General features: G+C 31.5%; 1 pseudogene; it reads left to right on the forward strand.

The window, feature by feature from the left end:
- Nucleotides 1-221: 221 nt before the first annotated feature.
- LOC107156230 lies at nt 222-665 on the forward strand (annotated as a pseudogene).
- Nucleotides 666-6,377: the final 5,712 nt, after the last annotated feature.

Below are 6,377 nucleotides of genomic sequence, written 5' to 3' on the forward strand. Positions count from 1 at the left end.
TAAAGAAAGAAGTGAAACAACCCAATTTGAAAAACCTTTAAATGGGGGTCGGGGTTGTGGCTCAGTAGTAGAGTGCTTGCCTAGTATTTTTGAGGCACTGGGTTCCATCCTCAACACAAAATTAAATATAAATAAATAAATAAATAAATAAATAAATAAATAAATGGGTTGGTGTTTCCCCAGGGTAGCCATTATGTGAGGGGCATGGGGCCTGAGCAGGCATGACAGCTGAAGGCCCACTCCACAGCATGGCGTGGCCAGTCCTGTCCTTGCAGATGTCCAGGAAGGTGTTGATTCAAGACGACTATAGCAGTGGCACACGCTGCCAATTCCAGATCAAGTTCCCCATGTAATTGGAGAACTGGATGGATAGGCAGCATTTTAAAGAGAGAGTTGGAACTCTAAATAATCTTTATCCAGAAGCAGAGAAGCTTGGCGGCCAGTCATGTCTTGAAGGTTGTTTGGCTTGTTTAACAAGATACACCATCTTCTTATGCATGGAAACTCATGAGAATATTTGGAAAAAAGGCTCCAAATATATTCAATACCAGAATGAGATGATATATGCTACCCAACACCTCCTCCTGACACACCCTACTGAGAAAGGACTTTGAGTTTTTGAAATTACCATTTATGAAGACAGAGGCATGAGCAGTGAAAGGTAAACTATGAGATTAAAGATCCCATCTTCAGCTGAGACTCTCATATATCCACTGGCTGACCATAGAATGCCCTTATCTTCTCTCCAGAGCACCATTTCTTTGTATCTGCTGCCAGAGTGGGTGCGTTTACTTCAAGGACTAACTTTCTAAAACCCCACAACTGGAGTGACTTCTAGTTGCTGAGCATCCACTTTGTGTTTCTAAATTGGGTAGGACTCTTTAGTCTTTTGATTTGTTTACAATAAAACACAATGACACATTTCTTATTTTTTTTTAATTCAAAGTGATTTAATAAAATATGCAGTTGGTCATCCCAATGCAAATTTTAATTCTCTTCATTCCTTGGGTCAGTTTTCCAGATGGCTTTAGACCTCAATGAGTTTATATTAGCCAATGTTCAGTTTTATCCCACAAAATTAATAAAAGGCTTTTTTTCCAAGTGAGGGATAGACTATGTCTGTGATTATAATAATGCATTTACCAGATTTCAAAGAATACCAGATTTGCCATGATTCAAATATTAAGATTGATTTCTGTTGTTCAGTTTTCAAACTGAAATTCAGTGAAAAATGACCAGCATAATGTTATTTGTTTTATTGTAGTAGTTTTACCTAATTAAAGCAGTATTGAGTGCAATTTCCAGTTATTTACTTTGGAGACTTTTATGTTATTATTACATTACCTTGAATGTTGGAAAGATGTGGTAAATTGCTTGTTCATTACACAAATAAGTAACCACAATAAAGTGGATGCTAAGCCATCAAAAAATGTAAATCAACAAAATAAAAGAGTTGTGTCCATCTACAATTAAAAATAAGATATTAAAAAGATTTAAATGTACATTTTATCAAAGAAAGGGTACAGATGGAAAATGAACATAGGGAAATATGTTCAACATCATCATTTACAATGAAATGCAAAGTGGAACTGCAGTGAGGGAATTACATACCTATTGTGATGACCAAAAAGAAAACTGATAATACAAAGTGAAATGGGAATAGCTGGAACTCTTCTTTGCTTATAAAAGAAAAAAATGATATAAGCACTTGGAAAAATAGTTTAGCAATCTCTTAAAAACTCAACAAAAGTCCAAGAAGTCCCACTCTTCTATATTAATCAAGTCTATTTAAAAATGATAGCATAAAGACAAAACTTTGTATAATGGTCAAGGGATGTAGCTCAGTGAAGAGTGCTTGCCTACTATGTACAAGAATCTGGTTTTAATCCCCAGTATAACAAAAAACATAAAAAATATTTTAACAACCCCATATGCTACCATTTTCAGCAGATTTATGCATAGTAGTGAAACACAGAAAACATGTTTTCAACAGGTGAATGGAAAAACAAATCTCTTTACATACCACTCAGCAACAAAAAGTGAAGTATGGGTTCATGCAACATAGATGAATTTATTTATTTTGCTTAACAAAAGAAGCTTGAGCAAAAAAACTAAATATTGTATGATTCTATTTATATAGAATTCTAGTAAATGTATAATATAGAGATATGGAACAGATGACTGGTTGCCAGAAGCTGGAGTGGGAGAGGGAATAATTACAAAGAGAGAATTTGTGAGAAATTTTTTTACTGATGGAACTCTCTGTACTGTGGCAGTATATACATTGCTCTATGCATTTGTTAAATTCCATATAACTGTACCTTACAAAGGGTCGATTTTGTTAAGTGAAAATTTAGAAAAAATAAATTTGGTTTATCAAGAGATCTCAAAATCAAATGTAAACTGTTTCAAATATGTATCTATGAAAACTATGTATTTAATATCTTAATTGAAGAGCATGGGGAATAAAATGAACTAAGTAGCTTTGGAACATTTGCCTTAATATTGTAGGACTAAAGACAAGAAGAATTGCATAAAATTACTATTCTATAGTTGGTAGGTTTGTTTCTCACTGGAGTAGGTATCAGAAATTCTCAAAGTAATTTTATCAAAAAAGCAAATACACTAGGCTTGAACACATAAATAAGAATGTTGAAGATATTCAGAGGTTCCTCATCATTAGAGAAGAAAGTTACAAATAAGCAAGGAAGATGCTAGAATGAACTCTGGTTGAATTTTGAAGACTGTTGTATCAATATAAATCATATTTTAAAATATAAAAATATTGAAATTAAGATAGATATGTGTGTATATTTCACTTAAAGTACGTATCTTGTGGTGCCAGAATGTAAGAAACTGTTGGATAAATTAAGGGATTGAGGTATATCAAAAGGACACAGCTGATTTTCAAAGGCCAAAACTAGAAATACTTGATCAACATTAATCATGTCAATAAAACAGAACCCAAAGAGTAAAATAAATATACATGTGTTCACTAGTGTAAATGAATAATTGAATAAATAACTAAATGGAGAAAGTATGAAAACTCTTACAGAAGAATTCTAATTGAGAAATGTAGAAGAAAGGGGAAATAGAAAATTGCCATTAGAATACTTCAGTTACAATCACGACAGGCAAGATTCAATGACAAATGCTAAAATTATTAAAAGAAACTATGGGTAGAAAAATAATTTTGGCATAGTGTCAAAGTGTCTCATTCAATGTAGGGCTAACTTAACAAGTGAGATAATAGAAACATTACAAAGCATTACCTTGGCTTATATTAATTCAACAAAAGGTAACATGACTACTAGTAGTAGTAAGACATATTAATATCATGTATTCCTAATATGATATGCTAAGTGGGACAAAAGACCTTTGTGGTATTCTTCCTCATAAGGAATGACTTCAATAAAAAAAAATATCAGAATACTCAATTAAGGGAAATTCTAAAATGTAACTTGACCTGTACTCTTTAAACCTTCAAGATCATAAATGACAATGGTAAATTATTAAAGGAATCTACTAGAGGAATCCAAAGATATATAATCACAAAAAACCAGTATGGGACTCTTGATTGGATTCTATAATAGAAATTAAAAACAGAAACAAAAACAAGCCAACAATAAAAAATTAATGGAAAAACTGGTGGTATCTGAAAATGTCTGATATTTAGCTAATATTATTATTTTAATTTCTTAAGTTTGATAAATTTAGTATGAATATATAAAATACTAATGATAAAAAGCACTTGTTTCAAGGGTATATGGAAATTCTTTATTACTTTTGCAAATTTTCACTGTCTAAAATATTTTAATGAAAAAGTTAAAATTTATAAAAACAAATATAAATATAATCCACTATTCTGTATTGAGACTAATTTATGCACTCAAAACCTGTGTTATAAGTCTAATTATTTATGAAATAAGAATGGAAATACTGGACTGGGGTTGTGGCTCAGAGGTAAAGTGCTTGCCTAACATGTATGAGGCCCTGAGTTCAATCCTCAGCACCACATAACATAAATAAATAAAATAAAGATATTGTGTCCAACTACCACTAAAGTATAAATATGTGAAAAAAGGAATGGAAATACTTAAAAATAGAAAGTAAAATATAAAAAAAAACAGGTTATTTATATAGTACCTTGTAGTTTTCAAACAGTAGTTATTTCTTTTTGAATTAAAATATCCTTCCTAAAATCTGTTGAGTATGTATAATTTCCTTCATTATACAAATGAAAACACTATGGATAATAGAAAGTTTATTAGATCCTCAAAATTTATTCATCTTATATCCTAAAAATTTTACATTTGGTCCAATATCTCCCCAATTCCTTTACAAACCAGTACTTGGAAACTACTACTCTACTCACTGTGTCTATGAGTCTGACATTTTTGTACACATATCACATCATGACATTTTTACTTTAAAATATACAATTTTATTTGTTAATTATAACTCAATAAAACTGAAAAAAAATAAAAATTTATTGAAGACAACCTTAACAAATGAGACAGAAAGTTCACTTATCTAAATAACACAGCTACTTAGTGATTCAATCATGACTTTAACACAAACATTCTAACCTGATATTTTGTGCATGTTATGCTAATAAATTATTGACGTGAATTTACTCTATTGTTGGTTTAATATGCTTCAAGTATTGTGGAATAGTAGTTCTCGGCCAAGGTCTCCATACACAGTAACCCATAGTACTTTATTTTTCTACATGTTTACAAGTGTAAGAAAATAACTTTTCCCCAATTAAAGAAACAATTAAAGTTGATAAAAAATAAACTGCTTCAGTTATAAGTCCCTAAAATCACCTTTTAATAAATTATTTTGCCTTGCTTAAAATTTTAGATATTTTTTTCAGTGAGTATCTGATATCAATTTATTCATAATATTTTTCTTCCATATAATGGCTTACATTTTAATATTCAAACCTATAGACTCCTTCACCAGGGTTGTGCATTGGGGCATAGATCTGTTTATATTTATTCATTAGTTCATTGCTAATTAAAAATGTGTTTCATTAAATGTGTAAAAAATACTTAGGGGGAGACTGAACATGCTGAAATTAAGGACCCCTAGGCTATAAAACAACTTTAGCAGTTAAGCTGTTAAAACTAATGTGGGCAGCAAAGTGTCAAAAGTATCTATCACTTCACAATATATAAAATGCAAAATAAAATGGACATGTCAGGTATGGCAGGTAACATAAAATAGTATTTTTCTAACTTAGACTATATATAGGGATCTGAGTCACTTGGCTTGTGGGTAATTCCTTGGACTTAACATCATAACTACCTATGATGCACTTTTGATAACCTAGTGGAGTTCTTGATTATACAATTGGGTCAAACCTGTCATTAGTAATAGAAACATGTTGATATTCAATTTCTTAGTACTACATGCTAAAGTTAGCAATGGTTATATTATGTTCCTTTTTGAATCACTATACTTCAAGAATCAGTTAATAGAATATCTCTATTCCTGATGTAGCCCTTGGGTAAATTGTTCAATAGGCAGTTTTTACCTCTGGCACCTTTGTGTCCTCTTTGTGCATTTGGAGCCCCTCTGTTTCCATTATTTCTCAGCTACCCAGTGCTCTTATGCTGTCCTTACTTTCTCTCAACATTAGTGACTCCCTGATGAGTATATATGTCTGGTATAGTCTATGTTCCAATGTTGTATATCCACATTTTTACATCTGCCATTTGAAACTCTTAATTCTTCAGCTTGTGAGAATTAAATTAGGTCCTTCTCTGTATGTCATTCAATTATATGACTCACAATAAGATAAATTATTATCCCTTAAAATTCTGCTTAGTAGAAGGTAGTATCTAATCCAAAGTTCTGTTGGGATATAATGATGAAAAATAAAGCTGTAGAAGTATCTGTGATCCAAACATATCTAAATATTGGCTGCTGAGAAAGTTAGAATCAATTTTCCAGGCCAAAGGAAGCACAAGATCCAAAAGTAAGGCCAGAGATAAAAGAAAAGCTATATGCAAGGGGCATTGGATATCATCAATGAACAAGTAGAAAAAAATCAAGGAAATACTCAAAATCAATGACCAATTAATGAAGAGTTGAAAAGTAAATATAAGATGACAGTGTGTGGCTGGGGATGTAGCTCAGTGGTAGAGCGTTTGCCTCACATACGTGAGACCCTGGGTTTGATCTTCAACACCACATGAAATAAAATAAAGTTATTGTGTCCATCTACAACTAAAAATATATTTTAAAAAGATGACAGAGTGGGTCTAAGCTGGAACTCTCAAATTCTTAACTGCATTGAAATGAAGCAGTGAAAGAATAGCTGACTAGAGAAGTGGATGACAGAATTAATAGTCAAAATTTTAATATTG

Source organism: Marmota marmota, unplaced genomic scaffold, assembly GCF_001458135.2.
Source record: "Marmota marmota marmota unplaced genomic scaffold, marMar, whole genome shotgun sequence".
Classification (NCBI taxonomy): Eukaryota; Metazoa; Chordata; class Mammalia; order Rodentia; family Sciuridae; genus Marmota; species Marmota marmota.